The sequence below is a fragment of the Bos grunniens genome, chromosome 5 (assembly GCF_055505025.1).
Source record: "Bos grunniens cultivar Pamir isolate PY7600 chromosome 5, Bosgru_T2T1.0, whole genome shotgun sequence".
Lineage (NCBI taxonomy): Eukaryota > Metazoa > Chordata > Mammalia > Artiodactyla > Bovidae > Bos > Bos grunniens.
In genome coordinates, this window is record NC_141169.1 from 113209761 (window position 1) to 113234296 (window position 24536).

The following is a 24536-nucleotide window of genomic DNA, read 5'->3' on the forward strand; positions in this document are numbered from 1 at the left end:
ACCAAAGAAGACCATACATTACTCAGACATCCTGGGCTTTGAACTGAATGCCATAACTGAATAAAACATTGGGGGAGTTTCTCTTAGGATGAGGTGAATGTGTTGCACATATGAAAAGAAGGGTAGGCATATATATTAGAAAAACCAAAGGGGCAGACTATGATTTAAACAAACAAAAAATCCTAATTACACCCCCAAATCAATTCTCCTCTTCTTAGTAATAAAAGACTCAGGCAAATGGCAATGCAGATTAGTGACTACAATTCCCAGCCTCCCTTGAAATCAGGTATAACATTCTGGCCAATGGTTTCTAAGTGAAAGTACCATGTAGAACTTCTAGGAAGTATAAAGGGAATAAGCACATGTTCGGGGCTTCACTGGTGGCTCAGTGGTAAAGAATCTGCCTGCAATGTGGGAGACCCAGGTTCAGTCCCTGGGTTGGGAAGATCCCCTGGAGAAGGAAAGGGCAAACCAATCCAGTATTCTTGCCTGGAGAATCACATGGACGGAGGAGCCTGGTGGGCTACAGTCCATGGGGTCACAAAGAGCTGGACATGACTGAGTGACTAACATTTTCACTTTCACTTTTCAAGCAAGTCTTCAGCCCTTCCCCCTTCCTGACAGCTAGAATACAGATTGTATGGCTGGAGCCCGAGCACTTCAGATTATAAAGTAGAAAATGCATGCTGAAGATGCTGAGGAAGCCCAAAGCTTGAATTTATACCTATTACAGAGACCAAATTGTCAACATTCATTGGATCATAGAGAAAGTAAGGGAATTCTAGAAAAACATCTACCCTGACTATGCTAAAGCCTTTGACTGTGTGGATTGTAACAGACCATGGAAAACTCTTAAAGAGACAGGAATACCAGACCATCTTACCTGTCTCCTGAGAAACCTATTTGTGGGTCAAGAAGCAATACTTAGAACACTGTATGGAACAACTGACTGGTTCAGGACTTAGAAAGGAGTATGACAAGGCTGTTTATTGTCACCCTGTTTATTTAACTTATACGCAGAGCATTTCACGTGAAATGCTGGGCTGGATGAGTCGCAAGCTGCAATCAAGACTGCCAGGAGAAATACCAACAGCCTCAGACACGTGAATGATACCACTCTAAAAGCAGAAAGCAAAGAGGAACTAAAGAGCCTCTTAATGAGGGTGAAGGAGGAGAGTGAAAAAGACAGCTTAAAACTCAATATTAAAAAACTAAGATCATGGCATCCAGTCCCATCACTTCATGGCAAACAGAAGAGGAAAAGGTGGAAGCAGTAACAGATTTCCTCTTCTTGGGCTCTAAAATCACTTTGGATGGTGACTGCAGCCATGAAATAAAAAGACAATTGCTTCTTGGCAAGAAAGCTACGACAAACCTGTGTTAAAAAGCAAAGACATCACTTTGCCGACATTCTGAAGATGCTGAGGTCCATATAGTCAAGGCTATGGTCTTTTCCAGTAGTCATGTATGGATGTGAGAGCTGGACAGTAAAGAAGGCAGAGTGCTGAAGAATTGGTGCTTTCAAACTGTGATGATGAAGAAGATCTTGAGAGTCCCTTGGAAAGCAAGGAGATCAAACCCATCAATCTTAAAGGAAATTAACCCTGACTATCTTTGGGAGAACTGACACGAAGCTTCAATACTTTGGCCACCTGATGTGAAGAGCTGACTCATTAGAAAAGATTCTGATGCTGGGAAAGATTGAAGGCAGGAGGAGAAGGGAACGACAGATGACGAGATGGTTGGATGGCATCACCGACTCAATGGACGTGAGTTTGAGCAAGCTCTGGGAGATGGTGAAGGGCGGGGAAGCCTGGTGTGCTGCAGTCCATGGGGTTGGGAAGAGTCAGACACGACTTGGTTAATAAACAAGAAAAAGGTCTTAAACCAGCTGTTTCAGATATGTTCAAAGAGCTAAAAAGGAAACCATGCCTTAACAACAACAACAAAAAACCTAAAGCAGGAGAATAACGTCTCACTATTAAGAGGTTAGAAATTATAAAAAAGAACCAAACTGAAATTTGGGGGAAAAAAAAAAAATAGAATAACCGAGGTGAAATATTCATTGCAGGAAACAGTTGAGCAAGGCAAAAGAAAAAAAAAAAAGTCAATGAACTTGAAAATCAATTAACTGAAGTAATACAATCTGAGGAATGAATAAAGAAAAATGATAATGTCCCCTGAGACTTATGAAACACCAAGTCCAACATATGTATAATGGGAATCCCAGAAGAGGGGGAAAAAGGGACGGAAAGAATATGAAGAAATAACGGATGAAAATTTCTCACATATGATGAAAAATGTTAACCCACACATTCAAGAAGGTCAATGAACTCTAAGTAGGGTAAACTGAAAAAGATCCACACCCAGACACATCATATTCAAATTATAAAAAGACAAAAAATCTTGAGAGCAGAAAGAAAAAGTGAGTCTTCATGTACAAGATACTCAATACAAATAACATGACTTCTCAACAGAAACCCAAGAAGCCAGAAGGCAGTGGGATGGCATATTCAAAGTTCTGAAAGAAAAAAAGCCTGTAAACTAAGGATTCTATATTAAGCAACACTACCCTTCAAAAATGAAGGAAAAATTAAAGACATTCTGAGGGGGAAAAAAATTGAGGAAATTTGTTGCCAGCAGACTTGCCTCACAATACTAAAAGGAATCCTTCAGTGTGAAATGAAAAGACACTAGAGAATAATTCAAATCCACACAAAGAAATAAAAAATATCTATAAAGACACTATATAGGTAAACATTAAAGAGAATATAAATGCATTTTGCTTCTCTTGTCTCTGAAAAGACAACTGTATAAAGTAAGAATCATAAATCTGGGTTGTAATTTGTGACATTTAACAGCAAAAGGGAAAGGGGAGCAGAGCTATACAGGAGCAAAATGATACTACTGAAATCAAGTTGATATTAACCCCAACCAGAGTGTAAATTACAGATTTCAACTTCTGGGATCTTAGTATGAGGGGCCCCAAGAGCAAACGCCCCTGGAAAATAAGCACAGCTAGTGAAAATTACTAAAAAGAAAAATTAAGTCTCTGGAAATGGTCCTAGAGGCAAACAGCAAATAAAGAAGTAGTTATTCAAGAGAATCGACTAACGTTTGCTAACAGAGTACATCTGTGGCATTTGAGCTTTTATACACTACTCCAGAGTCAGTGTGATGGAGCTTCACTCCAGTTGGGTGTGACTAAGCAGAAGGTACTCCTCTTCTCCTTAGCTCCCAGCCACTCACTAGAAGGAGACGACCACAGGATTTCTCATCTTTCACAACTCCAACCTGAAGAGGCTAAATTCCTCTTCAGGAATTTAGGGACCAGGAGATAATGGGGTCTCTTCCTCCACCCAGCCCTATCCGTAGGACAGAGGCTCTCTCCAAGATGCAGCAGTCCAAGAATCCTGTGGCCTGGGCTGTATTCTCCCCAGCTCATAGGGCAACAGCTCCATGCCAGGACAGACAAGCCAATCAAGCAAAAAGCTATCAGGTTTGCCAAGAAGTTCATTTGGGTTTTTATGAAAAAACCCTAACCCTAACCCAATACAATCCTGGCCAACATCCAGAGTAATGACTCAGAGATTCTGTCCAAGGGGAGAAGTAGTCCATAAGATAAGAAAGCTCCAAAGCTCTCCCAAAGAAACTGGCTTTATTTGAAACAGACTGTAGGAAATTCAGGCCTAAGGAAGTTCTTGAAAAATAGCTCCTCTTAATCAGGAGCAACAAATTAAACCATAGGTCAGGTAACTCACTAGTAAGGGACCAGAGAAAGAGACAGCTAAGAAGAGCCTCTTCTGGACTAGGACAAGCCACAAAGACTGGACCTAAAAAATCACCCCAGCCCCGAATTTACTGGGTCAGACCAATGAACAATTAATGCCACGTCAGCTCAATGAGGGGAAGAACAATCTTTTCAACAAATGGTGCTGGGACAAGTGGATATTCACATGAGAATGAAGCTGAACTGCTACTTCACACCATATATAAACATTAACTCAAAACGAATCAAAGATCTGAATGTAAGTTTAAAAATGTACATTTCTGACAAAAAAACATAGGTGTAAATCTTCATACTTTCAATTAAATGATTTCTTAGCTATAATACCTAAACCACAACCAAAGAAAAAAATTAACTGGATGATCAAAATGTTTAAATTCTGTGCATCAAGTGATACAATCAAGAAGTGATTTCTCCTACAAGAATGGGAGAAAATACAAATTATATATCTAATAAGGCATTAATATCCAGAATATATAAAGAACTCTTAATTTGATAATAAAGGAGCAAATAAATCAATCTTTAAATGGGCAAAGGTTTTGAATATACACTTCTCCAAAGAAAGCATATAAATAGCCAATAAACACATAAAAAGATGCTGGGCATCCTTAGTCATTTGGGAGTATGAAATAAAACCAAAACCACGATGAGATACCACATCACACCCATTAGGATTGCTGGAACCAAAAAATCAGATTAAAACAAATCTTGGTGAGGATGTGGAGAAAATGGAAAGATTACGAAATCGTACTACATGATTCTGTTCATATGAAAGTCTAGAACAAGGAAATCTAGGGAGGCAGTAAACTAGTGGTTCTTTATTTGGAAAGGAGCAGGGAGACTGCGAGACAGTGATAACCAAGTGGTACAGGTTTCTTTTGAGGTGATAAAAAGATTCTAAAATCAACTGTGGTAATGGTTCCAGAGATCTGTGAATATACTGAAAAACACTGGACTGTACCCTTTAAATGGGTGAATTGTGTAGGATTTGAATTGTATCTCATTAAAGCTGTTTAAAAAAGAATGAAGCAGTAGCTACTACACAGATGAACTTTGAAAACACTGTTCAGTGAAAGAAGCCAGACATAAAAGACAACATATATTCCATACAAATGGAATAATATAGCATAGGAAAATCCATACAAACAGAAAGTAGATTAGCAGTTGCTTGGTGCTGGGGGTCAGGGAAGAATGGTAACTGCCAATAGGTATTGGGTTTCTTTGGGGGTAATGAAGATGTTCTGGAATTGGACAGTGGGTAATAATTATACAACCTTGTTAACATACTAAAAAATAAGGAATTGTACACTTTTAAAAAGTGAATTTTATGTGTGATCTATATCTCAATTTTTTATTTAAAAAAAGGTATATACACTACACTACCAGGTCCAAATAGGTAAAAACTCGCACTGCTGTATCAAGGACATTTGTAAGTGAAACCACTTTTTTTTCCCCTGTAAGTGCACAGTGGTTAAATTAAAAAAAAAAAAAACCCACAACTCTGAGCACAGTTGGGGCCACTCCCTCAATTCATGCTAAGGTGCCAGCAGTCTTACCCATCACTGCTTCTGCATCATCAATGTAACTAGCAACACAATGAAATGAGAGAGAACATCTTAGTATCAGCACAAACAGTTCTGAAAGTAAATCAGGAACCCCCAGCAGTCCACCTGAAGGCTCCACTTTGCAAACTCCTGGACTAGATTCTAAGCAGCTCTTAGAAAAAGGGGACACATTCACACACAAGACAGCTCAGCGAGTCAGAAAAGGAGCATGGACTGTTCTGTCAGGCAGACTTCGATTCCAATTTCAGAGCTGTTATTTAGGTTACAAAAGCTTAAATTCTCTATGCCTCAAGTCTCCCGTACTATAAAATGAGGATAAGACCTATATAACAGGGTTATTATAAGGATTAATGAGATGAAGACCTAAAGACCAACTGGAATACAAGTGTACAATAAATGTTAACTCCCTCCCCAGTTTGTTCCCAACCAGCTAGTACAGGGCCTTGTAAAGAAGATGCTCAACTGCTCAATAAATATTGGTGGAATGGTTTAATTAACTACCTCATACAGACCCATGAAGTCAAAGTTCTAGATTTAGATATAAAATATTGAGATGTGTTCAGATACTTTTCACAAAAATACACTCACTTTAGGGTAAATTTTAAACTGAAAAACAGTACTATTTAAAAATAGTCCTTTTTTTTTTTTTTTTTAAGAATTTGCTCTCCAGATAAGTAGTAGTAAGAAGTAAAATGATTTGTTAAGTGCTAGACACAGTTTCACACCTCTGATTCAAAACGTGTTTGTGGCCTGCATATGCAAGGAGACCAAACCAGTTAATCGTAAAGGAAATCAACCCTGGTATTAATTGAAAGGACAGATGCTGAAACTGAAATTCCACTACTTTGGCCACCTGATGCGAAGAATCAACTCACTGGAAAAGACCCTGATGCTGGGAAAAATAAAAGGAAAATAGGCCGACAGAGGATGAGACAGTTAGACAGCATCACAGATGCAATGGACATAAACTTGAGCAAACTTCAGGAGACAGTGAAGGACAGGGAAGCCTAGAGTGCTGCAGTCCACAGGGTTGCAAAGTCAGTCACAAATTTTCAGCTGAACAACAACATATAGCTCACTCTATAGCTCACCTACTTGACATTCAGTTGATATAAATAATCCATAGTGACTTTATCAAGCCAATATGGTGATGAAGAACATGAGTATTTTAGTCAAAGAGCCTGACTTCACATGCCTACACTACCACTTACTAGGCTGTGTGACCTTAGGCTAAGCACTAACGCTTATGGAGATACTAAGGATGTTCAGTTACCCCGAGGACTAAATGAGATAATACATGAGAAGCACCTAAAGCAATGCTGACAGTAAGAATTCAACACATACTATTTTTACGCATTTCTCTCATTTAAATATATTATATTCCATTCTTTGGTAGCATTCTTATGCAGCATTCTGACAACAAATACAGATGCAATTTTTCTTTTTAAAAAAGGTGCTTTTTATTGATCTCAGTAACTTGTGAATGAATGCTGATAAACTTTTAATGGCATAAAAGTTTTCCACTTCTACCATAAACCTTACTTTTCCCACCTTTTTATGGGATAATCCAAGAGATTCTAAATCATGATAGAAATCTGAAATCCCCTAGAGAAACTGTTTCCAAGTCAGGTTTTGGCTTAAACTTCCACTTTTCCCACAAATGTAGTTTGGGGAGACTACACAAATGTTCTTTGCACACTGGCAGATCCCTACCTTCAATGAGGTAAATGCATCTTTAAAAACACAAAAATGTCTACCGGGAAAAAATCCAATATAACATTTAACTGAAGTAGTTTGTTTCCTGTCACCATTAAGATAATTAATGAAACAAGATTACAGCTGAGAAGCCCAAACATTCCTGACATGAGTGTGCTTCTAGCTTGAAGGACCTCATTTTGCAGTGGGGGAGAGGACGTCCTTAAAGAATGTTGTATATATAGAAGACATTAACCATTTTAAGTTGACAATGACCAAATGCAGCAAAATAAACAAACACCACCGTTGGCCCCAAACATGGCATATTTATGTAAACACTTCTAAATGTCTCTAGAGTACTGACATGCCTTCAAAAGCTAGGCAGAAAAGCAAAGAGCAGAGACAGAGAAAACCATCCTTATTGAATTTAAATCTGATCTCTTTAAATTACTGTCCTGAAAAATGCCTCAAGAGTTCATGATCTTTTCAACAGCACTGCTCTCCCCCAAGCACATATCCCAGCTCAAAGCACACTGCCCTAAAGGAGCCAAGAATGTGCAATGGGGAAAGGACAGTCTCTTAAGGAAATGCTGTTGGGAAAACTGAACAGCACATGCAAAAGAATAAAACTGAGCCACTACCTTACACCACACACAAAACCAACTCAAAACGATTGAAGACTTGAATGGAAGACCTGAAACCGTAGAACTCCTAGAGGATAACACAGGTGGTAAATTTCTTGACATTGGCCTTGGCAATTACTTTTTTCCACCAAAAGAAAAGATAGCAAAAGCAAAAATTGATCCATGGGACTACACTAAATCTAAAAAGCATCCAAAAAGGAAACCACCAGCAAATTAAAAAGACAACCAACTGAACGGGAGAAAATCACCGCAAATCAAATATTTGATAAGGAGTTAATATTCAAAATATATGAAGAACTCATTCAACCCAACAGTTAAAAAAACCTTGATAAAAAAAGGAGGGGGGCATTACAAGAACAGACATTATTCCAAAGAAGACATACAGATGGAGAATTGGTACATGAAAAGATGCTCAGTTATCACTAATTATCACAGAAATGCAAATCAAAACCACAATGTGATACTATCTCACATCTATTAAAACAGCTATCATCAAAAAATTAAGAAATAACAAGTACTGGGGAAAATGTGGGGAAAAGGGAACCCTCGTGCTCTGCTGCTGACAATGAAAACTGGTGCAGCCACTGTGGAAAACAGTATGGAAGGTTCTCCTAAAAATTAAAAACAGAACGAATAACATGATCATGCAATTCCACTTCTGGGTATTTCTCACAAGAAAACAGAAAAACTTGAAAAGATATATGCACCTTCATGTTCAATGCAGCATGATTTGCAACAGCCAAGACGCGGAAACACCTACATGTCCATCGAGGGATGAATGGACAAAGAAAACACAGTTTTAAAAATAAACAATGGAATATTACTCAGCCATGAAAAAGAATGAAATCCTGACATTTGTGACAACATGGATGAACCCTAAGGGCATTATGCTAAGTGAAATAAGTCAGACAGAGAAAGACAGATATCAGATGATCTCATTCATACCTGGAATTAAAGATTCAAACAAAGAAACAAACAGCTCATAGATACAGAGACCATATTGGTGAGTGCCAGAGCTGGGTGAAAGGGTGGGCAAAATGAGTAAAGGAGGTCGGAAAAAGTACAAACTTCCTGTTATAAGAGAAATAAGTCATGGGATATAATGTACAGCATGGTGACTGCAGTTAATAATACTGTACTGCCTATTTGAAAGGTACTAAGACTATAAAAAAAAGTTCACATCACAAGACAAAAAAACTGTAACTATGTATGGTGGCAGATGTTAACTACACTTACTGAGGTATTCATTTCACAATAGATACAGATACCGAATCACTATGCTGTATACCTGAAACTCATATAATGTTACATGTCAATTATACTGCAATTTTAAAAAAATAATGATACTTCTCTAGGGGAAAGTCTAACTTGAAAACTCAATCTAAAATATAAAAACTCAAATCATTTCTTGGAAAAAAGGGAAACTAGGAAGAGAATATTCTCTACACTAAACAGAAGAGATCCTAGTCACATCCTTACCTCTAACAGTGACAGAAAGGAAACTGGGATTATTAGGGAGAATATCCAGAGCCAAGCCTGTTACTTAAAAGATAAATACTGGGACTTCCCTGTCAGTCCAATGGTTAAGATTCTGTGCTTCCAATGTAGGGGATATGGGTTCATTCCCCGGTCAGGGGAACTAAGATCCCACATGCCATGAGGCATGGCCAAATTAACACATAAATAAATGTTTTAGAAAGATAAATACTGAGGAATTCCTGAGTCTCATAAAGGCACACATATCTTGTGCTATCGGAGAAGGCAATGGCAACCCACTCCAGTACTCTTGCCTGGAAAATCCCATGGACAGAGGAGCCTGGTGGGCTGCAGTCCATGGGGTCGCTGAAGGTTGGACACAACTGACCGACTTCACTTTCACTTTTCGCTTTCATGCATTGGAGAAGGAAATGGCAACCCACTCTAGTGTTCTTGCCTGGAGAATCCCAGGGACGGTGGAGCCTGGTGGGCTGCCATCTATGGGGTCGCACAGAGTCGGACACGACTGAAGTGACTTAGCAGCAGCAGCATCTTGTGCTATTTCTCTAAGGTTTGTTTAAGCTGAGTAGCTAAAATAATTAATCATCATCTATTCCTCACTCCATTGTTCAGATGCAAGAAGTTCTATCCCTAGGAGCTCTTCAAAAGTACACTTCCATCTGGTGATTCACACTTTCTCATTATATACAGTAAGGGTTTATTAAAAATAATATTATCAATAAATCAACTTTTAAGTCAAACAATGACATTGGTGCCTGCCAGTATCACAGTAGTTGACAGTCTTCCTCAAACTGTGTGAAAGAGCACGTGAAAGGAGCTCTGTGCCCCTTCCCAGGCAGCATTACCACACGAAGACCGGAAAACACAGGTGCTCTCACAGAGGAAAAGCCAAGTTCTAACTATAAAACATAAAAACTCATGCACCTTTCTTAAGAACTCAGACTAGTAACTAATGTGCTGTGTAACACTATGTTGATAAAGCATTTTTCAATCAAGAAAAAATATTCAAATATGGATATGAGTATTTTTAAATGAAAATATGACATAACTCACAGCACATACACTTTTTGCACTTCTCTAAAATTTATGACCATTAGCAATGGATCATTTCTTTGACTGTAATTATGAACACATTGAGGAAAAATGTGTAGGCCAACTGATTTTTTTAAACTTATGCTATACAATTTTCTTTCACTTATTTGATTTTTATTTTTAGTTATGAGAGATTTTAAAATACAGTAAAGTGTAATATAGCAAACTCAAATACAACAATTATAACACATGGTCATATTTGCTTCTGACTTTTTTTTTCATTGAAACAGAAAACTCAGGTAACTTGGTCTTCCTGCTCATTCTACCATACTCTCTGCCTTGCTGTTATCGTTGTTGAGTTGCTCAGTCAAGTCCAAGTCTTTACAACCCCATGGACTGCAGCAAGCCAGGTTTCTCCACCCTTGACTATCTCCAGGAGCTTGCTCAAACTCCTGTCCATTGAGTCAATGCCATCCAACCATCTCATCCTCTGTCGTCCCCTACTTCTCCTGCCTTCAATCTTTTCCAGCATCAGGGTCTTTTCCAGTGAGTCAGCTCTTCGCATCAGGTGGCCAAAGTACTGGACCTTCGGCTTCAGCATCAGTCCTTCCAACGAATATTCAGGACTGATTTCCTTTAGGATGGACTGGCTGGATCTCCTTGCTGTTCAAGGGATTCTCAAGAGTCTTCACCAGCACCACAGTTCAAAAGCATCAATTCTTTGATGCCCAGCTTTTCTTTATGATCCAACTCTCACATCCATACATGACTACTGGAAAAACCATAGCTTTGACTACAGGGACCTTTGTTGGCAAAGTGATGTCTCTGCTTTTTAATATGTTGTCTAGGTTGGTCACAGCTTTTCTTTTAATTTCATGGCTGCAGTCATCATCTGCAGAGATTCTGGAGCCCAAGAAAATAAAGTCTGTCACTGTTTCCATTTTTTCCCCATCTGTCTTCCATGAAGTCATGGGACCAGATGCCATGATCTTAGTGTTTTGAATGTTGAGTTTTAAGCCAGCCTTTTCACTCTCCTTCTTCACCTTCATCAAGAGCCTCTTTAGTTCTTCTTCACTTTCTGCCATAAGGGTGGTGTCATTCGTATATCTGAGGTTACTGATATTTCTCCCAGCAATCTTGATTCCAGCTTGTGATTCATCCAGCCTGGCATTTCGCATGATGTAGTCTGTATATAAGTTAAATAAGCAGGGTGACAATATACAGCCTTGACGTACTCCTTTCCCAATTTAGAACCAGTCTGTTGTTCCATGTCTGGTTCTAACTGTTGCTTCTTTACCTGCATACAGATTTCTCAGGAGGCAGGTAAGGTGGTCTGGTATTCCCATCTCTTGAAGAATTTTCCACAGTTTGTTGTGATCCACACAGTCAAAGGCTGTAGTCAATGAAGCAGATGTTTTTCTGGAATTCCCTTGCTTTTTCTATGATCCAAGAGATGTTGGCAATTTGATCTCTGGTTCTTCTGCCTTTTCTAAATCCACCTTGAACATATGGAATTTCTTGGGTCATGTACCATTGAAGCCTAGCTTGAAGGGTCTGGAGTTCTACCTTGCCAGTATGTGAAATGAGTGCAACTGTGCAGTAGTTTGTATATTCTTTGGCATTACCTTTCTTTGGGATTGGAATGAAAACTGACCTTTTCCAGTCCTGTGGCCACTGCTGAATTTTCCAAATTTGCTGGCATACTGAGTGCAGCACTTTCACAACATCATCTTTTAGGATATGAAATAGCTCAACTGGAACTCCATCACCTCCACTAGCTTTGTTCGTAGTGATGCTTCCTAAGGCCCACTTGACTTCACACTCCAGGATGTCTGGCTCTAGGTGAATGATCACACCATCGAAAGTTATCCAGGTCATTAAGACCTTTTTGGTACAGTTCTTCTGTGTATTCTTGCCACCTCTTCTTAATATCTTCTGCTTCTGTTAGGTCCATACCATTTCTGTCCTTTATTGTGCTCATCTTTGCATAAAGTGTTCCATTAATATCTCTGATTTTCTTGAAGTGATCTCCAGTCATTTCCATTCTATTGTTTTTCTCTATTCCTCCACATTGTTCACTTAGGAAGGCTTTCTTATCTCTCCTTGCTGTTCTTTGGAACTCGGCATTCAGATGAGTATATCTTTCCTTTTTTCCTTTGCTTTTCACTTTTCTTCTGTCAGGTATCTGTAAGGCCTCCTCAGACAACTATTTTGCCTTCTGACCATAGTTCTTCAGGCACTCTGTCTGTTCAGAAGTAAAAGCCCTGCTAAAATTCATGTATCTTCTTCTAAACCATGTTTTTAAAAACATAAATTTTCAGAATATATGTTGATCCACAGACAACACAGATTATTTTATTTTGTTTTTAACATTTGTAAGTAGTATCACATTTAACTTTCTGTAACTTGCTTTCCTTTTTCTGAACAAAATGTTTCCAGGAGTTGCCTATGTGGACACAGGCAGACCTGGTTTGTCCATTTTGCCTGTATAACAGTAATAAATTGCACTGAAATACCACTGCACAATTTATTATCCATTCCTCTGTAGTCTGATCATTTGTTTCTAAATTTTTCCTATTACAAATTTAACTGAAATAAAAATGATTGTACATGTATCCTTTTGCATAAGTGCAAGGTTCACTTTGCAGAGTTATATATCCCTTTAATTGCTGTTCTTAGGATTTGTTCATTTCCAACTTCACAAAATCTTGCCAAAAACTACACATCCCTCTACAGCGTATTAGGGTTTCTCTTCCCCACAGCCGTGTCAAACTTTAGATATACTTGCACAATTCAAGCGTGTGAAACAGCATCTCATTATCTGAGAATGAGCCGATTTTTACCGTTTTGTTAGACGAGCATGCCTTCTCTTCTGTCATGTTCCTATTTCTAGGTCACTATATAAATCTGCTCCTTTGCCATGCTCACCCATGGAGCCATGCACTACAGAATTTTTAATTTCACATTCAGTCTTTCAATAAAACAAAATCTCCTTTATAATTATGATTTTCAAGTTGGCATAAGCCTTTAGAAAAATGATATACAGTATCTTTAATAAAAGCATCCAATGTGCTAAAATTTCATATAGCTTTATCCAGCAAAAAGCGTAGACATCTTACCCATAGACAGATAATTTGGTCCTTTTTAAAAAAAAAAAAAAACAACACTTTTACTGGGCTATAACTCACATACCATACCATAAAATTTGCCCTTTTAAAATGGACAATTAATTGGTCTTTCGTACATTCACAAAACTGTGTGTCCATCACCACTATCTAATTGCAGAATGTTTTCATCACCTTAAAAAGGAACTCCGTAGCCATCAGTAGTTATTACACACGCGCGCCCTTCTCTGATGGCGAAGGCAGTCTAGTCCAACTTCAGCGCCCTTGGAAAGTCACGGTTTCGCACAAATCAGAGCAGTCCTACCTAACAACATGTGAATACTCTAAGTTTCTTTGAGACACTGTCATACAGACACACAGTGTGCAGTTCACTGCTCTTTCTCTTCAAAAAAAGCCGATGGTGATCTGGCTGCGAGTACTTAGGGGTGAGCTGGATACGGTGCCCTTCATTAGGCACTGCAATGGTAAGTGCCTCAGTGGAATGAAACAGATGATAGATTTTAGGGCACATGTTCTGTCTCTTCTACCAAATGAGGTAAACAGCCTTTAACAAATAGGGCTGTGAAAGAGCCTAAAGAGCCTGAGTGCCAGCAATCTACTGGTTAAAACACAAGAATTTTGTTTTGCAACCATTTTCACAGGACGTTAATGGATGTCCACCAATCTTTCAGATAACCTGAAAGCAAATACAGTCACTGGACAGCTCACTAGTACCTCAGAGAAAGCTATACTGTTTAATGGAAAACAAAAGGTGTAATAAGGAAACCTGAGCTCCGTATGTGACACTAGGGGCCCAGCTTACAAACAGGGCTGTCATAACTTTGGTATCCTTAGCTTTTCTGGTGCCAAATTCTCCTGCAAAACTGCCTCAGGATGTAAGTGGAGTGTTTCCAACTCTCTAAGCAATGAATTCTCCAGCTTTACCTCTGGCTTAATTACATGCGCTCCAGGCACAAACATAATACAAAGAGAACGGCGTAAGAAATCAGCCTTGCGACTCAAGTAAAACACAGTCAAGCAGAACCCAACAGGCTCTTTAAAGAGGATCATACAATGATGACCACAGAGCATCTCACACAAAGTGCACAGGAAGCAACTGCTTATCCACATTTTTCACCCCCACAGTGGTAAAAAATACGGTATATAATTATTGGTTATCTGTTGTATTTTACAAGTTCATACTATTTTATAACCACAATTTTGGAAATATTCCATCATAATAATAGAGTGTGATAGACTAAAACTTACTTTCCTTCTTTGAGGCATTCAGATTCAGGATGGCTGAGTAGATAAAGAGACTATCTCAAAACCTTGTCAAAAGGTGGTAGAATTGCTGAATTTTAGGGTATGAAGAAAGCTTCAGGATTCAATGATTTCAGATGATGAAGAAACTAAAGCTCAGAAGAGTTATTAGCAATTTGCTCAATGTCACCAGATGAATTAATGGCAAAGACAGGAGGAGAACCCAAACCTCCTGACTCCCAACTCTGCATTTCCATACATCCATGTTCCTTTCCTGCAAACAAATGATGAAATAGGTATGGAAGATTCTGGGCTATTTGATTCAGCACACTATCTTGCCTTCTAAAATGACAAATCTCCTCTCACATTAGCTTACCACCCACCTCCAAACAAAGTTACAGCAAAATGCAGAGCAGCTACCATTTCTGCCAATCTGAAAGAAAGAGTAGATCAAAAAAGGGGGTCAAGGGGTACACTGGAAATGAGGTGAGCATAGCAGGGTTGTGCGAATAGCAAATGAACAAACAAGGATGGGAAGACTCTGTTTAGGCCTCAACATTACTGAACAAGAGGGCTCCATGAGGTAACTTGTTCTAGATACCTGAAAATGGTGATTACCTTAACTTTTAATTTTTAAAGTTTTATTAAAACGCACAGACTAGAAGTATAAAAAAAAAAAAGCAATAGTCAGTGGGATAGTATGACCAGAATAATATTTTTAAATCATCTTCAGGGAATTCCCTGGTGGTCCAGGGGTTAGGACTCTACACTGGTCGGTGAACTAAAATCCCAGGGGCTGTGTCGCATGGCAAAAAAAAAAAAAAAAAAAATTAAACCATCATTCATATAGTGGAAAGGAGAACAGAGTTGAATGGCGGTAGAACATGAGAGGAAACAGGGAGTGCAATTAGGAGGCTACTGGAGAAGTCTAAGAGAAATGAAGGTGGCTTAGCCAAGGTCAGTAGTGGAGTAAATAGATATTTCTGGGATGCAAGGATAGCTTATTTAACTTATAGGCAGAGTACATCATAAGAAATGCCAGGCTGGATGAAGCACAAGCTGGAATCAAGATTGCTGGGAGAAATATCAATAACCTTGGATATGCAGATGACACCACCCTTACGGCAGAAAGTGAAGAGGAACTAAAAAGCCTCTTGATGAAAGTGAAAGAGAGTAAAAAAGTTGGCTTAAAACCCAACATTCAGAAAACTAAGATCATGGCAACTGGTCCCATCACTTCATGGCAAATAGATGGGGAAACAGTGGACACAGTGACAGACTTTATTTTTGGGAGGCTCCAAAATCACTGCAGATGGTGACTGCAGCCATGAAATTAAAAGACGCTTACTCCTTGGAAGGAAAGTTACGACCAACCTAGACAGCATATTCAAAAGCAGAGACATTACTTTGCCAACAAAGGTCCATCTAGCCAAGGCTATGGTTTTTCCAGTGGTCATGTATGGATGTGCGAGTTGGACTATAAAGAAAGCTGAGCACCGAAGAATTGATGCTTTTGAATTGTGGTGCTGGAGAAGACTCTTGAGAGTCCCTTGGTCTGCAAGGAGATCCAACCAGTCCATCCTAAAGGAAATAAGTCCTGAATATTCATTGTAAGGACTGATGCTGAAGCTGAAACTCCAATACTCTGGCCACCTGATGTGAAGAACTGACTCATGTGAAAAGATCCTGATGCTGGGAAAGATTGAGGGCAGGAGGAGAAGGAGATGACAAAGGATGAGATGGTTGGATGGCATCACCTACTCAAAGGACATGAGTTTGAGTAAACTCTGGGAGTTGGCGATGGACAGGGAGGCCTGACGTGCTGCAGTTCATGGGGTCGCAAAGAGTCGGACACGACTGAGCAACTGAACTGAACTGAAGGATAGTTCCACATACACAAATCAATTAATATGATACATAGCATTTTTAAAAAATTAATAAAAACCACATGATCCTCTCAACAGATGCAGAAAAAGCATCTGATAAAATTCAACAGTCTTTCATGATTAAAAAAAAAAGTTCAACAAACTAGGAATAAATGGAAATTACTTTAACATAAGGAAAGCCATACAGAAAAGGCCCACAGCTAACATCATACTCAACAGTGAAAACCTGAAACTGGATACTAAGATCAGGAACAAGGCAGGGATGCCCACTCTCACCATTTCTACTTGACAGAGTACCACAAGTCCCAGGCAAAGCAACTGGGCAAGAAAAAAAAAATAAAAGGCATCCAAGTCAGAAAGTAAGAAGTAAAACTGGACCTGTTTGCAGATAACATGTTTTTATATACAGACAACCCTATGGACTCCACCAAAACCCCAAACTATTAGAACTAATAAATATAGTAAAGCTGCAGGGTACAAAATTAATGTACATTAATAAACAAAATACCTAAAAAGGAAATTAAGAATCCCATTTACAACAGCATCAGAAAGAATAAAACACTAAGAAACAAAACTGAGGACGTGAAAGACTATAAAACACTGACAACAGAAATTAAAGACACAAACAAATGGAAAGACATCTCATGTTCATGGATTGGAAGACTTAATATGGTTTAAATGTCAATACTACCCAAAGAGATCACATATTCAATGCAATCCCTATTAAAGTCTCAATGGCATTTTTTATAGAAAGAGAAAAAACAATTCTAAAATTCATACTGAACCACAAAAAACAACAAATAGCCAGTTTTTAATATCAATTAAAAGGTGATATATACATACAATGGGATATGATTCAAGCTTAAAAAAGAAAGAAACTCCCTGTAATACGCAGCAACACAGATGAACCCTGAAGACACTTTCCTAAGTGTAATAAGCCAGCCACAGAAGCACAGAGAACACATGACCCCACTCATATGTGGGATGAAGACTGTCAACCTCACAGAACAGAAAGGTGCCTACTAGAGGCTAGGGAGACCCTTAAAGCGAAAGATGCCCATCAAAATTTAGTCCTGTGTGCAAGATGAATAAGTTCTAAAGATGTGCATACAACACTGTGCATATAGATAACACTGTCCTGTACACTTTAAAAATCTGTTACAGGATATATCTCATTTTAAGTGTTCTTACATAATAATGTAAAAAAACATTTTAAGACATAGACATAATTGGGAAATATTTTAAACCTTGGGCTACAATCTCATGACTTTATATCCTACAGCAGTATTTTTCATATTGCAATTTGTAATACAAAGGTCACAAAATCAACTTAATAGACCAAGGTCAGCATTTTAAACTAAATAAGATAGATACTATCAGACAGTACCACATGTAGTAAGAGTATTATTCCATGAAACTTTGGTTTCAGATATCCGTATACTAATTGTATAACTGGATTCTAATATAAAATATGTCTCCAACTATGAGTCACAGTCCAAAAACATTTTGTGTAACATTCCTTAGGAAATTGAGAATACTTATCTTCCCTAAAATCTTTGTCAAAGTTCTACATTAGGCTCAAGTGAAACAAGCTACAACAAGTTCAAGTAGATACCTAATATAAACATATTCATCTGCCAAAAAAATACATCATTTGGTCTTTTTTTTAAAAAAGAACAGCACAAGCAATATTCAAGCATCACTGGAATGTTAGGCACAAATTATGTTGTTTCTACTAACCATGGAGATACACAGATTACTAAAGGAACATAATGCTAATTTTCTTTAGCCACTAAACCATTCTAACCATTCAACTGCTCCTAACTTTAGGGATTAAACACCACCAATGCACATTCACAATGGCAACGCTTTCAGATTTTTCAGGAAAATACCTTACTCTCCCAAATAATACGCCTACTTCTCCTTGAAGAATTCAGAGATCATATACTACAGTTCTGAAAAGTTCTTTTCAGAAAACCTCCTGCCTTAAGCAATAACCATTTGTAAATAACTGAGGGTAAAAGTAAAACATTATCTGCCAATTCGACAAGTCTTCTGGGTTCAATTAGCTCACTTTCTCAACAGCACCACTACTGCCGCTGTGGATGGGAATTCCCCGTTTTGGACTGTTATCCGGAACCCTGACCGAATCCCAGTGCTGCGTCTCCTGCTCCCCGCAACAGGCACTGTGACAACCAAGCGCGCCCATACTCTTCCACATGCCCTCTGCAGACACGATGCCTTTCCAACTGAGAACCGCCAAAAAACACCAATGATTCTCCTTAGTTAAGTGTGACGGACACACAATGAACTGCGGCCTCCAACTCAGGGCAGAAAGGCTGGGCAGTTATCAGTGCCTTGAATTTAAACGTTTCCATGGAAGTATTAAGATCATGTGGTCTGAAGTAGAAAGAATATCTACCACTTTTCTTCTAGTGCTAGGCAGTTCCTGGCTGTTATTTTCAAAGTGGGATACAGCAAATGTAGACATTTAAGGGAGGGGAGGGAAGAAGGTTAACATATGGATTCTATAAGTATTCTAACTTAAAAGTATCTATTCAATACAAAAGGATGAGACAGAATTCCAAAGAAATGTCTAAGATTATTTGCTTGGACCAAGTCTACAGGTGGGTGTGTGTGTGTGTGTGTGTGTGTGTGTGTGTGTAGTGCACGGACTTAAGAGAAAAGTCACTGAGTAATATGTGACAAGTCTTGATTATCAGATTGAGAAGAATATATAACACTTCCTAAACACCTGTGTCCAGAAACCATGCCAAATGCTCATTTAACACCTGCAGCAAGCTTATAGGAGGGGAAAGTGAGGTACAGGAAGGTTAAATAACTTGTTCATGACCATGTAGTGATTAAGTGGTTGAGACAGGATTCAGATCCAGATCAACTCCAGGGCCCTCACTGAGAGCTGTATCATTTCAAGGCACTAATAACACTGGAGGAAAGGATTTTTAAGAGCAGGAAAGAATTTATCTGAAAACTATGAAAAATGTTGAATACACTAAAGTTAACTATGAAAAGGTTATCAGCAAAAATGCCTATGACCCAAGAAAAATTAGATTTTCATCCCAAGGCTCTTAAGGAATCATATTTAAACTCTGCACTTAAAAGTTCACATTACAAAGAAGCTCAAATTAAATGAACTCTGAACTCCATTTTGCACATGCTGCCTTGCACATAATACTGTTTTTAAACATTGTTAGTCTGTTTGGTGTGGCTTAGAGGCATTTTGTTCCAAAAAAAAATCTTTACTTATTTGGCTGTACCAGGTCCCAGTTGCAGCTCATGGGATCTTTCAGCTGCAGCATGTGGGATCTAGTTCCCTGACCAGGGATCGAACCAGGGATGCCTGCATTGGGAGCTCAGAGTCTTAGCCACTGGACAAGCAGGGAAGGCCCAAGAGGCATTTCTATTTTAACAACCACGTGATACTTCATTACTTCAAGATATATAAAAGGGAATTACTATTATTACCCTAATAGATTATACACTGCAAAGGGGAAAAGGCAAATTTATAACGGATAAACCTGGCACATGAAAACTTAACCAAGAGTGAGATTTAACATCACTGATAATGAAACTAACATCGTGGGCCTCCTGATGTTAAGCACTGAGAAAGACAAAACATCCTGCCTACAATATCTACCCTGACGTTATTCAAGAAGGAACAGATAAATTCAAATAAGGGATATTACACAAAATAACTGGGTTCCCAAAATGCTGTTGTCATGGAAGACACCTCCCCCTTCCTAAAAGAGAGCTAAGGGACTAGTATGGAGTACGATATATGACGCCAACTCTTTGGAAAGACCCTGACGCTGGGAAAGATTGAAGGCAATGGAGAAAGAGAAGAGGGTGGCAGAGGATGACATGGTTAGATAGCATCACCGACACAATGGACATGAATCTAAGCAAACTGGGAAACAGTGGAGGACAGAGGAGTGTGCTGCAGTCCATGGGGTCACAAAGAGTCAGACACGACAGTGACTAAACAACAAATATGACACCTAAATGCAATACATTTCTTGACTGAATTCTAGATTTCAAAATTTTTAAAGTAATCTATAAAGAACAGTATTAGAACAACTGGGGAAATACACAATGTGGACTGTAAGTTAGATAGTGATAATACGTCAATACTGTTTACTTAATGTGGACATTACCTAAAGGATTAAGACAGAATAACAGAACCATTCTTCATGGAAAAAGGAAGGAGCAATGAATCAAGAAGCGGAAGTCAGAGAGTAAGATAGGAATTCAGGCCACTGCAACTTAAACCCCTGTCTTCCTTTTCGTATAACCTCAAGCACAAGCGTGCTGCTGACAGAACTTCAACACCGCATCTCTAAAGTAAAAGCCCAGTGTGCAGAAAAGGTGAGTGTTCACTCATTCACCAGTATTTATTAAATATATGTGTGTGTCAGACTCCATGGCCGCAATACACAATAAAAATAAGATTCTGGAATCAGTGCCCAGGTTTGAATCCTAGCTTTACGAAATCCCAACTCCACTACGTGCTATTGGTGTAACTTTCGGCCAATTACTAAATGTCTTAGTGCTTTGATATCCTCATTTTTAAAGGGAAGATAATAACAGTACTTACTTTAAAGAGCTGCTGTGAAGATTAAATGACACAATACATGTAAAATGCTAGAATACTGCCTGGCATATACTAAACAACCCAGTAGAGAATAGCTAGCTGCTTTTTTTTTTATTATTATTAGGCACTGGAGATACAAAGTCAAAGAAGATATATATATAAAAGATTTATGTGTGTGTGTGTGTGTGTGTGTGTGTGTGTGTGTGTGTGTGTGTGTGTATAAAAGTGTCAAATGCCTCAGAGGGGTCCTTCCCCAACACAGTGCCTGGCACACAGAAGGGGCTCAACAAATACCTGATGAACCAATTAATATAAAGAAAGAAATATTCACTGATTTGGGACTTCCCTGGTAGCCCAGTGGCTGAGACTCTGCACTTCCAAGGCAAGGGTTTGATCCCTGGTCAGGAAACTAGATCCCACAAGCCATAACTAAGAGTTTGTATGCTGCAATTAAAGATCCTGCCTGCCGCAACTAAGACCCATCGCAGCCAAATATTTTTTAATTAAAAAAATAAAGGATTCACTGATTTGGCAATATGGAAAAAACAGTGACTGGTGACTTCAGTGAGACCACAGGGTACCTAAATGCAAATTCAAAAAAGACATATTCTTTGGGTGGGCACGTAGATTGATAAGCAGGGCTCAGGTTGGACTTCAGCACCCCTCTCCACTAAAACACACACAACATCCTCAGGGCTGGCACAATGTGCGGTGAACAACTGCAGCTGGTTAAAAAGTGAGCAGAGATATGGAAGTGACAGCAGCAAGTACAGACGCTACTCCTTCATAACCTGTCCGAGAAGGGAAACGCACAGGCCTCTGGTAAGGGGAAATTTCTCCAATTTTAAAAGTGGTGAGAGAATGGACTTAAAATGACAAAAAGATGGTTAAATTTGATGTACAATAAGAAACTAATATAAAAATAAAAGGGGGAAAGAACACATGCGATAGAATGCTAGGAAACTTTACAGGAAGATTAAATTTGGTGCAGAACTTAACAAAATTTATGGATGACTTTAAAGGAAGTTAAAAAGTGGTGTTTACAAGAGATCTTTTTGGGGTGCTGGAAAAGTACCACTGTCATGCAATGATTACACAACTCTACAAATCTGCTAAAAATCACTGAATTGTACACTTCAGAAAGACAAATTTTGCAGTATATAAATTAGGCCTCAATAAGGCTGTTGTTTTTTTTTAAGTGGTATCTGTTTGCTGAAGTATGGAGAGAAAATTACACTATTAAGAGTTTCTCTGACTAAAGAAAGGAAGTAGCCAAGAGGAAAAGTATAGTAATTCATTTGACAGGAAAATAAAAAGGAAATTTTTCATAGATTAAGAAATACTAATGTTTTCACTTCAGCCCAATGAAGAATAGTATTGCATCTCTGGGTAACTACAGACCTGGCAAAGACCACAAAATCTTCCTATCTTAAGAGTATAAAGACAATAGATTTGGAAATCTTAAACGTGGCATTAAGGAGAAGGAACACTTCAGCTTACTTTCCTATCCTCCTCACTTTCCTTTCCCCAGAAGAGAATAACCATTTATTCTAATCTCACATTACTGCATGTGCTGAGAAATTACAGAGATGGTAGCCCCTCTGAGAAGAATTTTTAAACATTTGAAAGCAGGAAATCAAACTGTTTTAAAAGAACCTATGGTAATTTCTTTACCTGTCTGATGACAATCAGTCAATTCCCTTAGTCAGTCAAAACATCTACATGGGGTATTTTTTGGTATTTTTGGAGAATATTAATTTGCATTGGTTCAGGGACTTTTGCGGAAGTTTCCCAAAACAGCAATACTGTATTTTAAAATATTTACCCTATTTGTAACTACAAAGATCAAGCAAAAATGCACCTACAAACGACCATAATTCACATTTGCTTTGAGCTATGAAAATATTAACCTACTCTGACCTCCCCTGGCACCAACTCCAGCAAATCCTGGGTCAAGTCTCAGCTTCCAAAACAGCACAGGTGTCTCTAATTTCAGACCTGTGTGTCTCCTCTCTGACTTTGGCTAAATCAGTAGCAAGCCCAGAAAATAAAAACAAAAAGCCATGGCATGTAGGTATTTTCTCTCTTCCTCCATAAAAGAATGTTCCAGCAGATACAAATGAAATAACCTATTAATGTATAATTCTATCTCCTCTGTGTATAATAAGAGTCAAAACAGTTCAAGATAGTGATATTCATGGTGTTAATCCATCTAGACTTGAAAAATTGTAATATTGATGAACTTTAAAGTTTACAGTACCATGCCTAACCTTCAGTAGGCAGTCAATAAATGTTTCTTTCCTTTCCATTAATTCTTAAGAGTATTTCCATAAAATAGTTCCTGTTCATTATACCCCAATAAAAAGCAGGCGAATAAAAAAAGATAGTTTCCTGACTGCACACCTGGATCAGACTCTGAAAATTCAGGCCACCAGATGATGATGAAGGCTGTTCTGCAAAAGTTAAATTTTACTCTCTCTGCCTCCCTCCCTTCTGCTACAGGAAATGGCTCGCCTGTTTTCCCCGCAGCAAGGCACCAGCCGTCCCCGTTCTTTGGGACTGGAAGCCGGTCTCGAGAACCTGTTCTGTTCTAAGTGCAGGTGCAGCAAGAGCCCAGATCACTGTCGTCAGCCCACAGAGCCCCACGGTCAAGCTCCCAGGGTTCCTGGCTGGAAGATTGCGGGGAGTACTGCCATTGGTTTTTTGGTGACCAATTTCACCCTCCAAATGATCCAAGTTTCCTGCCCCGAGGAAAGGGGTCTCCACACACCTAAGAATATGGAAAACTAAAACTACGTGCAACGGCACTCATCTCTGCTTTGACAGGAAATGTTCTGCCAGAAATAGGCTTGCAGAGCTGCACGAAGCTGCCGTCTATAACTCTTTTTGTGGGCATCTGATACAAGACAGATAAATAAGTCAAAGTCATAACTGGTGTACTTTTGTTCAGGCTCCAGAGCTTAAGATAGGAACACAAGCATGCTGTGTCAAATCAACTCTAGTGGTTACAGACGGACAGACGATTCTGTCACCAGTAACAAAATTTATAGTTGTCAGCAATAACTGGCTGGAGTTACAGTTGTCAGCATGGCCTGGCCACTGTCACGATAAGCCCTTTGATTGCATCTAGTCACCATTCAGACAGGCTACTGAATTTTAGTGACCAGAACAATTAGCTGGCCTGTCATCTCCCACTACCTCGAGCTAGTTTCTACAATGGCTCCAATACAAGAGCTTGTGGCTCCTCAGGAGTGGGTCATGGGGAATGGGGCGGTGGGGTGTGTGCGGCTGTGTGGGGGTTGGTGTGTGTGGGGGGATGGTGGGGTGTGTGTGGCTGTGTGTGTGTGGGGGGTGTGGGGGTGTGTGTGTGGGGGGTGTGTTTGTGTGTGTTTTCATGGTTCAGTTCTATGACTACCAGAATTTTAACTTGGTTGTGCTGCTTACTGGCATT

The 24536-nt window shown here is 39.0% G+C and overlaps 1 protein-coding gene across 4 annotated transcripts in view; it reads right to left on the minus strand.

Moving 5' to 3' along the window:
• Window positions 1-24536, minus strand: part of MRTFA (myocardin related transcription factor A) — a 211361-nt gene that overhangs the window by 151247 nt on the left and 35578 nt on the right. The window lies entirely within an intron of this gene.